The sequence below is a fragment of the Gallus gallus genome, chromosome 27 (assembly GCF_016699485.2).
Source record: "Gallus gallus isolate bGalGal1 chromosome 27, bGalGal1.mat.broiler.GRCg7b, whole genome shotgun sequence".
Taxonomy (NCBI): domain Eukaryota; kingdom Metazoa; phylum Chordata; class Aves; order Galliformes; family Phasianidae; genus Gallus; species Gallus gallus.
Window position 1 is genome coordinate 2,082,386 of NC_052558.1, and position 11,365 is coordinate 2,093,750.

Below are 11,365 nucleotides of genomic sequence, written 5' to 3' on the forward strand. Positions count from 1 at the left end.
GGGTCTCCTTATCTCCCCTTCTAAGGACCAGCAGTGTTTCCCAGATGCTTTCGGTGGAGTCAGCGCAGTGTTTTTGCACGTCAGTGTTGCAGTGATTCAAGGCAGGAGCTGAGGAGCTGCCTGCATTTGTTCTCCTCCTTGGAATAAAGGGAGGACCCTCTGTTCAGGTGCTGCTATCTGTTAAAGAAAAGGACTGTTAAATAGAAGAGCTTTCAGTGAGGTTCATTCCGCTCGAACTGATGGTGATGCTTTGCTGGTGGTCGTCACCTGTGTGAAAGAACAGAAAATAAAACGTGGGACCTTTTGGCTGCAGAGACCACATCGCTGTGTCAGCTCTGATGGGAAGAAGCCTCGGGAACACAGCATGTCAGAGCTATCTGCAACTCCAAGGGCACAGCAAAGGAACCACAGGCATCTCCATGGGTTGGGATTATGAAGATTAAAGGAGGGAGGCTAAAAACAGCACTTCCAGCCGGCTGCTCCCAACGAGTCAGAAATGCCACGTCGACATCGCTGCCACTTACCTCCACCTATGGTCTTCTGGAGCAATTAGCAGTCAATGTCTGGGCTTTTAAAGTCATCAGTTGGGTGACCAAGAGGACTGAGTGGCACTGGCACTCATGTTTTGGGTTTAATTAAAGGAGCACAGAGTATAGGAGATATGAAAGGCATATAGATGTGTATGTGATGCAAAGCCTTGGTGGAGCTCCAAAGTCATGGGGCTTCTCAGAGGCAGAATCTGCAAGAGAAAGAAGAAAGGTGTTTTAGGATGTGTTTCTTCATCAGTAAGGAAAGTATTAACTGAGCATAGCAAGGTGAAATGACTTCACTTTCTTTTAAACCTGGAAGTAGAGACCAATCTCTGCATGATTGCCAATGGGCTGCACTGATGGACGGCTCTTCTGCAGCACTCTCTGGACTGTTTTGCTGCCCATCCGAGGAGGAAGTTTCCCCAACCTTCCATGCAAATGCTCTCTTTGATGCTGTGTTCAGGTTTGAATTGCTGTGGGGAAGCGGTGAGGCAGAAAGCCCGGCCTCTCCTTGCATGTCAGTGTGAGTGCTGTGCACGTCAGTGTGGTACTCAGCATCGTTTTCCCCCAAGTGGCTGAAAAGGTGCCTTCTTTTTCCTTTGGATGTGATCGTCAGCTCTGCAGCATCAGATCTCACAGGAGGAGTAAAGCTCCGCAGCTGTGCAGAGGGCAATCCATGCTGTGGGTGGGGAGTTCCCAATAGCACCAATGTGCCAGACTGAGAGAGGTCCAAGGAGAAGAAGGTAGAAAACCTCGGCTGCAATGAGCGGAGAGGTTCCTAGGTGTCACTGCAGCCCTGGCTGATAGAGCTGGGAGAGCCCTTCGCTGGCGCAACCCCGGGGAAGTGGAAGCCAATCCAACAAAGAACTTAAAGCTGCTCCGACTGCGAGAGGTTTGCCATGAGAATATGGGCTGTGTTGTAAACACTGAGGTCTGGAGCCTTCCTTGGGGCTGAAATAACTCGTTTGGCATTCAGTGCTGTTCCCGGGCATTGCAACTCTTGAAGTCCTGTTTATAGGATGTGTTTTCCTGTAACTGAAACGCTGGGATTCGGAGAAAGCTTTCCGCAGCAGCAGGGTAATGATTCCATTCCTCAGCAAAGGGATCTGCAACACAACGGCCACCCATCACCATCACTGGCAAACCGGGGCTGAAAACGTGTGCTCTCGTTTTCCTGCTCAGTGGCATTGGCAGTGGCATTGGAACAGGACTTTGAAGGGCAGCGAAGTGGCTGAGGACGGCAATTTCACCTCTATGGGGAGCATTACCATGCCAAGGTTAATCAGTGATTTGCCAGAGAGCCCTCTGTGACCACTTTATTTCTGCCTCTGAGGGGAACACGAGTCCTTCCCATTGGCTGAGGAAGGAGAGGTCATCAGAGCTGTGCAGCCGATCTCCGCTCAGCCAATAACCATTGGCTCCACCACTTATCCAAGTGCGACGTTTGCTTTGGTTGGGTGCCTGTGACACCGCCAGAGTCGAAACGAAGCCGAATATCTTTGGAATGGAAAATGGATAAAATACTTTGCAATGGGGAGCGTGACGTGGAGGTCAACTCAAGGCCGTGACTGGGCAACATGGAGGCAGCTGCCCTACGATCACAGGGCTGAGCACAAACAGGACCCGAATTACTCAGCAGTGCAAGCGCAGTGATTTCCCCCCCTGACCAGGTGACTGTGAGAACTGTCAGCAAGTAAATAAGCTCCAATAAGCTCATTAATTCCCTAAAGAAATAATGAGAAGATACTCAAGGGTAGATCTTGCTGTCAGCTTAGGAGTGCTGTAGGATTGCAGAAGGGTTTGGTATTGAGCAGTGGGGCTGGCTACCCGAAATCCAGCACAGAGCATAAAACTAGATGAGAACAGAAGCTTTATTGAAGGCTGACTCTTTAACCAGTAAGACACCAACCTTCATCTTGGGTGTTCCAAGGCAACTCGTCGAAGTTCATAAATCACTCATAAATGCAATTTAAAATCTCACTGAACCAAAGCAGCAGGAGGGGTGCTAACACACCACGTGGATGGCGAACCAGAGTTGTACTGTGCCAGACTCTGACAGCATTGGAGCCCAGTGAATACGTTTGTGCACTGTGGCTTTTTTCCTTTTACTCTTTGTAGGCAGCTCCAATTAAACATCTTTACACTTGATATCATGTCAATAGCCCTCATTTCCAGAAGCTGTGTTTTCTGTTTTTTTTTTCCTCCCACTTTTTGATGTTTAATGTGTTTCCCTCATATCCGAGTCCCTCTTGCCAATACATGGGATGCTGCATATTTGATGAGAACAATTAAACAAGAGTTTTGTAAATGTGTTTTAAGCTCACCCTCCTCCCCCCTCCACACACACACACACACTCTTGGCTCTCTTAAGCACTAGGAGAAAGGCCACCAGGATCAGTAAGTCTTTCCCATTTTAACACTGATTTCTCTAGACACACCACTTAATAAAGCTAGAAACAGGGAAGAGAATGCTTGTTAAGAAAATGAAAGCATGGAAATGCTTAAAAACGGGCTAAGCAAGGAAATGACAGAAGCACAGAGTTGGAGTGGATGGGTAACCCCATCTGGTCGCACCAATCACGGGAGATTTTTGAGATCTCCAAGGTAGAGATGTCCAACAACGAAGAGCAGAGAGCTGTTCTGCTGATGTTGCTGTACAAAACCTCCCGTCTTCCAGTTTGTGCCCATCACCTCCAATCGAGGCACTGAGCACCACTGGACAGAGCTCTGCTCTGTGCTCCCATCAGGAGAGTTTTGACACCGACGAGGATGGGATTTGAACCCACGCGTGCAGAGCACAATGGATTAGCAGTCCATCGCCTTAACCACTCGGCCACCTCGTCTGCCAAATTTGGATGTTGAAGATGCAGTAAAGCTCTGGTTTATTGTCATCATCAGAATGACTTCTAATTAGACATGACTGTGGGTTGCCATTAAGCTCTCCTCCATTTAGCTATGCTACACCGCGTTTTTTAAGACTATTAATGCACCAATCCTACCTGTTTATTTCAGTGCTATTGATAGCATTAAGAAATTCTAAGGCTGCCACTCAGTTTTGTGATTCCTGATTCTTTATTTGTTTGTTTAAAGCGTGACTAAACCCAAACCAAGAGCTTCGAATGGACTTAATCACAGTTTTGTGCTAATAATGCTCGGAGTCTCAGAGCTAACTCAGGACCAGGAGTTAATACACTCTGCTGAGTCACACGGGGAAGAGCACTTGGCCTCTGGATTTGGTATTTTTCATTTCCACGTACAACCCAACCTGAGGTTTTAGAAGAGAAGAGCTGATGCCAGCCTGCGTTGTCACTTCAGCTAAAGCTCCTTTGTCTCTCCATGATGGGATGATTATGGGAAAGCCTCTGTCATCCCTTTGAATTTAAGGGTGGCATTGGGGAGGGAGCAGCTTTTCAAACCCAAAGGTCTCCCATAGCCCCCGGGTGAATGCATCTCACTGCCTGCTCCCCATCCCAATGTCATCAGCATGGACCTGCGTGGGAGGGAGGGATAAATGATGCGAGCAGCCCTACAGCAGAGGAGCATGGTCAACATTTGGAAAAATAGCGCTGAATGTTTATTATTTGTCCATCACTGAAGCAGCGCACTGTGCCCTGTGCCCCTTTGGGACCACTCGTTTATTTCCCTGCCATCACCTATTAACATCAGGTGGGCTGAGTCAGCCCTTGGAAAGCATGTGCCCTTCAGAAGGGAACCAGCGTGATTCTGTACCAACATATTTGAATGTCTGACTAATGAATGTTCCAACAGCTTCACCCAACTGCTCCCACGGGGCTCTGCTTTCATTCTGTATTCCCTCTGAAGTGTTTGTTTGCAAGTGGATTCTCTTTCAAGTGTGCCTGTTGCTGATAGGCTTCTGTAGGAGCGATTTAACACAGCTATCTGGAACCTCTGACCGCTGCAGCACTGTATTATTTGGCACTAACACTGACCCTTCCATTCCTGACCATTCGGGGTAAATGATGCTCATTACAATTTTTTTTGCATTTTGAAGTATTTACCCTGCTCGCAGTAAAATGTCCCGCATCAGAAGAGCTTGGCTTCTATTATAGGACAGGGAGTTGGACTAATTTAGAGCACATTTGACCATGTAATGCTGGGTCATTAACAGATAATTGAGGTTGCTTGGAAGCCAGCATTGTTGCAGATATAATTCTATCCTGCTGCTCTGTGCCACAGCCGCACATTCTGCACCCAGCTCTCTTGCTCCTTATGTGATTTGGTATCTCACACCTGAACCCAAACTTTCAGAGATTGAAATATTTGCCTCTGGGTTTGCCAGGCATTTTGGGGTCTCTCATTGACGTGCTGTGGCCGGAGGTTCAAAATGAATCATGGAATCATAGAGCCACCGAGGTTGGAAAGGAGCTCTAAGCTCTTCCATCCAACCGTCCCCAACGCTCTTTGTCCATGATGGGAATGCTGTGGGAATGCCGGGTCCTGGGGTGCCAAGGCAGGCAGTTCGTGCTCTGCATCTGGAAGTGGTTTCACTTTTTGTTCCCTCGTCCAGATGGAGGATTTGTCAGGAGAAATCTGAAGGCGTTCGGTCCTTTGGTTTGGGGTTTTCTGCCTTGTTTTGTCTCGTCTCATTTTCGATGCTCGTAACGAAGCCAGAAATTTCCACTAATTGTAAGGGCTGGCACACCATAAAACATCAAAACAAAAAGACCAAGAGTTATTCTTATCGCTCTGTATGATTTGAGAGTGGACATTTCAAAATGGCAGGGCTGGAAAGGAATCCCAAGAATCCAGATTGCAGCGAGTGGGTTCTCATTAAAATCCCACCCAACCTCCAGGAAGTCAGGGCTGAGAATCACTACTGGTCATCACTGATGGGAGACTTCAAACAAGCCACAGGCAGCCCCACATTGCTTGGGGGAACTTATTTTAGGCCGACTCCATGACATCCATAGTTCTCCATTGAGAACTAAACAACTTAAAACCATCCCCAAATGTCATTGCAGAGAGCTTTGTGTGGCACTGAGTGCATTCAGAGTTTCACATGGGGTTTGTCTGACAGTTAACTGGAGGTTCATCGGGAGCTTTGCAATTCATGGCAAGCACACCGTGGCAAGGGAAACGTGCTTTAATTTGGCGCATCCGTCGTGCTGACCCAGTGCCTGGTAACAAATAGCAGCGCTGATGGATTCTCTTTCTTCTCTGCCTGCTGAAATGATGGAATTAGGAGTGACCTCCCCAAGAGGGTGGCCGCAGTGTCTCCCTGCAGCCAGGAAACCCCACTGAATGGGTTTAGAGGCCTACTTGAAGGGGGCAGCTGCTACAATTAGGAAATCAATTCCCTTGCATCAGGATGTTGGAGAGGATTAGGTGTGATTACAGGCTGCACCTGTAAGGAGGCACCTAATAGAAGTGAGTGGGTGGTTTTGGGAAAGAAAGCTCTGTTTGCAAGTAGTTTGTTGGTTGAAGAGCTTGAGGGTCAAAGAAGGCCGGTAAGCTGTGCTGCAGCTGTCAGAAGAAAGCAATGAGGATGAAGCACAACTGTAAGTAGGAGCACTGCTATTTTCACTGCTTTTCTTACCCTCTTTTTGGTGGCTAGGAAATGGTTCAGTCCCATAAACTCTGCAAAGCTCTGTTTGTAGAGATCTTGCAGCCCAAGCTAGAGACCCGGATCTGTTAGCTCATGTTGTGCCCATGTATAACCAAATAAGGCTATGTTTTCACCCTAAATGGCTTTTAATGAACCTGGCAAATAGGCTAAACTACATAACGATGCTACAGCTCACTGTGGTTTTAGGCAGCATTGCAGCAGTGATAACCTGTTTGCTGGCTGGGCAGGCTGTGTGGCTTCTTATCTCTGTATTCCAGCGACCCCTCTTATCTTATGTGAGCGGAAAGCAGATGTCCTGTGGTTATGTGCTAACAGGCATGTGGGAAGTGCAGTGCAGATTGCCCTGCTCGATGGGAGCGAGCCTGCTGCAGGAGGAGGTTGGGAACGTATGGCCAAAGTGAAGTCAGTCCTGGTGAGGAGCATGCAGGTGACATTTAGCTGTGGATGCACGGGTGCATTCCTGTCACTGCTCAGCATATACTGCATTTTATGTCTATGCTGGGATGGAGGCAACAACCGGAACTGTTTAATTCCTTGTCTGCATCTGAGAGGCCTTCAGGGAGGAGGGAGGTGCATAAATAGCACTCAGCTAAAACAAAAGCCTGGGGGTTGAGCATCTCGGATTACTGAGTGCAATTCACCTGCTCAGTCTGGATTGCTCTCATAATTCATGTTTCATTTGCTAATTGTTCGTATTAGCAGGACTCGCAGCTGTTGGCCTATTGTGAGGGTTCAGTGTTGGTGCTGAGGGAGGTATTGGCTCTTTGAGTCTCAGCCTGGGAAGTGCAGAGCTGCCAGCTTTACTGGGAGGAAATCCTGTTAGATAGGGGGAAAAATGGAGGTTTGAATGCAGACAACCGAAAGTCAGCATTTAGGGCCTGAAGAACAGCACTGTGTGAGCACAAAGCCAGAATGGGCCCTGTGGGGTCTGGTGGAGAGATGGGGCTATTCCAGAATAGGAAGAAAGCAAACCTTACCGCTGCTTAGACCCAAGCAACAGTGAATGCCACACAACAATTAGAAGGGAGAAAGAGGGTGCAATTAAAACTGTGGGCGTGTTATCCAGAGCTGTGGTGTGTGTGGTTTTGGGGAGGAGGTTCCTGCTTTCTTTTTTAATCCGGATCAGCCATAATGGAGATAACCATTGCTGGTCCGAAAAACAAGGGGTGAATTTCCTGCATCCTGGGGGGGGGGGGATATCTAAGGAGAGCAGTGGCGTTGCAGAGCCTGGTGCAGAACAGTACAACACCACCTGAAACAGGGTGAACTACCTCAAAAAGCATCAATTCTCAGCAAAACACAGCTGGGCACCTTGGCCACCTGCAGGCGTTGGGGATTCCGTGCCATTTGTGCTGTCGTAAACTACAGCGCAGCATCCTGGCAGCATTCTGCCGAGGGCAATTGATTTGTGCCTCCCCGAACTTCCACTCCCAAGTTCTAACTGAGTATTTGTTCACAGCAAACCTAATCAGCCCCCAGGGCACAACACCTCTTTTTGCTTTGCTCTTGACAACCAAGTGCTTTGTTTGCATCTGGTATCTGCCATTAAAGCGCCGGCTGCCGGTGGTGGAAGGAATTATAGAGTTTCCTCATTATTTCCCCTCTAAATCCATGGTGCAGTAGTGCAGCAGCCTTCGTTCCAAGTTAGGGTGGCTGTGTTCCACCCATTGGGGAGCAGTCTGTGCTGCAGTGCATTGCAAGGAGGTGACAGAGAGGAGGGGAAGGGATAACTGTGTGCATACCCAGAAGGTGCTTGCTGGATCTCTGTGCTATAGCATTACGTGATTTACCACTTATAAATCCTCTTCAAGCTGCTCGTTCACTGTTACATCTTTTCCCACCCTTTTCCCTTCAGTTTCTGCATTTGTTTTGGAGGTTTCAGGCCACAGTGTTCTCCTTTAGGCTTCCGGAGAGTGGCTGACAATCTCAGCCCAACACTTCATGCTCCCATATGTATTTGACAGCATAGATGCAAGTCAGTCATATACAAAACATTTGGCTGGTCACCACTTGTGTCAAAGCATCCTGGGAAGTAATTTACTTAAAAAGAAAGGCTCAAAGACCTGCAGATGGGGGAAATAGGCTCTGTTTAGTGCAAATAACTTGGGAGGCACATTTGTACCCGACTGCACGTCTCCTAGTGGATAGGAAGGACTCTGGCATGGTGAATTATTTAGGTGGGTAGGAGCACAGGCAAGGGCATCTAGCCATGTGTTTTAGAAGCTTCTGGCATCGCTATGCAGGCACTGTAAATGATATTCTGGAAGTGCAGTGGTGCAGTATGATAGAATCCATCTCAAGAGCGGAGTGCAACCTGCAGTTTAATTACTCTAAGCACTCTGGACTCTTGCAGTTTATCCCTTTTTTTCCCTCTCTTAAATGCATGAGGGGGAAAACGAGCCTTGCAAGTTTCTCCTTGCACAGAACATGCAAGCACAGTGGGCTGGATGATCCAAGTAGATCTGCAAGCTTCAGTGCTGTGCGTGGCACACAAGGAGCCTGGTTTGCTGGCTGCTGGGGCTGTGCAGGCTGGGTGATGCTCCTGGCAGCACTCAGAGGCGAGCTGAGGCATTTGTATGGCTTCTGCAGAAGGCAGCTTCCATTGTGACTCGCTCAAAGGCTGTGTTACAAGATCTTATTTACTTCCAGCTTGCATAGTGGGGTTCTGTCTGACTTGAGCTCCCTAGGGTTGTGGAAACTTGTCAATAACAATGAAGTAACAGAATTTGTGCATTAAAATTCAAGAAGAGTGTTTTGAAGTCTTACCAAGAAGGCGGTCTTTGGCTGCTGAGCGTGTTGATCTCCTTCCTCAATGCTGCAGCATCGCCTTCTAATAAAGTCAATACATCTTGCAATTAACTCCTCAGAAAATGGTATTCTTGGCTACCATCAGACCAGGAAGAAGCTCTCTGGTTCATATTCCTGTACTTCTGGCTTTAAAACTGCACGTTCATTTAAATAGAACAAGGAAAGGAGGGGGTGGGACCCTGGCAGGGAGACGTCCAGTTCTTCTGTCACTTTGCTCACTGTATTTCTCATCTTACGTAGTGCTGCGAAGCGCAATGAAACCTCCAGTTGCTCTCCATCAATCTTTTCCTGTATTGTATCTACATAGCAAGCAAGATGTTTTCCTTCACCGCCCTCGATGATGTATTTCCTCCATGCAAAACTTCTGGACACAGGGCAGCTCTGTGAGCTGCTCTGGGATTATACAAGCTGATCTGAAGATGAATTAAGCCTCTCTATGTTTCTTGCAATCTGCATAAGCAGGCGTTCCTCTTCCTTGCAGCGCAGCAGGTTTCTGTTGATGCTGACATTTCACTGCACGTGGGAACATTGCAAGGCAGCAACACCAAAACGGGGTGTTGGACTCTGATCTGGAGAGAGGCAGTTTGTACCCTGTGAGTTCTGGTGATGGCTGTGATACGCAGTCATGTTACGACTCTCCGTATCAGTGATCAGGTTCTGCCTGCACCACTCCGGGATCTGCACAGCCCTCCATTGGCCCCCTGCGAGGAGACCAAAAGTTAAGCTTATAGCTTCAATTTGTATCACATGCCTGCTGAAAAAGCAGCTCTGAATTTGCTTTTAGACAGCAACCTGTCACTCTTACAGGCTACAGCTGCAGGAGCTGTGAGATGCACTGCTGTGTGGTGCAGCCACGGGCACTGCACTGAGGTTTGTGTAAGGCCATCTCAGTCCCAGCAGAGCTGAGGAGCTGCCTGGAAGTGTTTGTTTTCCGTCTTCTCCTCTTGTTTAAGACAACAGCAATCATCATCTGAGTGCCATACAACAAGTGGAGGTACTCTTTTGAATGGTGTCTCCTTTTCAGTTTTCTTCTAAAGGATGAAGAAGTGAGAAATGTTAGAGAGGAAAACCCCTGCTCTATGCACACAGAGGGCCTTAAAATCATAGAGTTCTATAATAGAACCATAGGATGGCTTGGATTGGAAGTGACATCAAGGATCATGAAGCTTCAACTCCCCACCGCAGGCAGGGCTGCCAACCTTCACATTTAATACCAGCCCAGGCTGCCCAGGGCCCATCCAACCTGGCCTTGAACACCTCCAGGGATGGATGGGGCATCCACAGCCTCTCTGAGCAGCTGTTCCAGCACCTCACCACTTCGTCTGTAAAGAACTTCCCCCAGACATCCAACCTAAATCTTCCCTCTTTCAACTTCAAACCATTTCCCCTTGTCCTGCTGTTATCTCCCCTTTCAAAGAGTTGACTCCCCTCCTGTTTGTAGGCTCCTTTTAGGTCCTGGAAGGCTGCAATGAGGTCACCCTGTAGCCTTCTCTTCTCCAAGCTGAACAAGCCCAGCTCTCTCAACCTGTCTTCATAGGGGAGGTGCTGAGCCCCCTGATCATCTTTGTGGCCCTCCTCTGGACCCTCTCCAACAGCTCCCTGTCTTTCTTGTACTGGGGGTCCCAGGCCTGGATGCAGTACTGCAGATGGGGCCTCACGAGGGCAGAGCAGAGAGGGACAATAACCTCCCTGTCCCTGCTGGCCACCCCTCTGCTGATGGAGCCCAGGATACCAAAATCAAACAGAAAACCCTCTCCACGCACTTCAGCAGCCAGCAGCAAAACCTCCGTCTGCTGAGATGGTTATCTTGACGAGTGTGCTTCTTAGGGCACTGCCTCACTTGGTTCTTTCACTGGATAACACACCATCCCTTGCTGACCTCCAGAAACACTGGGAGCAATCGCTCCCTTGCACTCAGCCTGTGGCATTGAGGGGAAGCTTCAATCCTTCTGAGGACGCGATTCAGGGAAGGTTTGGGAAATGTGACTCACTTCCCCAGGCTGGAAGCGAGCCAGGGGTGTAAATGCACAAGGCCTGGCAGGGAACCAAGGAGCCGGGGTTTCATTGATGCATCATCTGCCTCCGAAGGCTGAAGAAACAAAGCTGGCATAAGCTATTATCTTCCCACATGTGGGATCAGCGTTTCGCAGAATCCACGCTGGGTCAGGGTGTGTGTGTGTGTGTATCATAGACGTGCTTATATTCTTTCTGGAGGTTAATTGTCAGGTTGTTATCTGATGGTGGTTTTCTTCATGTTGTTGTGCTCATTTGCAAGAGGTGAGTTGGAAATTGCACTGCTCTTTAGGGAGCTTTGGAAACTGGAGTGCATCTGAGTGCCTAAGCAGTGCTACAGAATGTGTTTTGAAAGGAGGAGATACCAAGCTGTGTTGTGATTGCAATCTCTCCATAAGGATACAGTCTGCACTGGAAAAACGTGCCC

General features: G+C 48.4%; 1 non-coding gene across 1 annotated transcript; it reads right to left on the reverse strand.

Annotated features, from left to right (window-relative positions):
* Positions 1-3,291: 3,291 nt before the first annotated feature.
* Positions 3,292-3,373, reverse strand: TRNAS-GCU. Its single transcript has one exon. It is a non-coding gene; the product is annotated as a tRNA-Ser (tRNA).
* Positions 3,374-11,365: the final 7,992 nt, after the last annotated feature.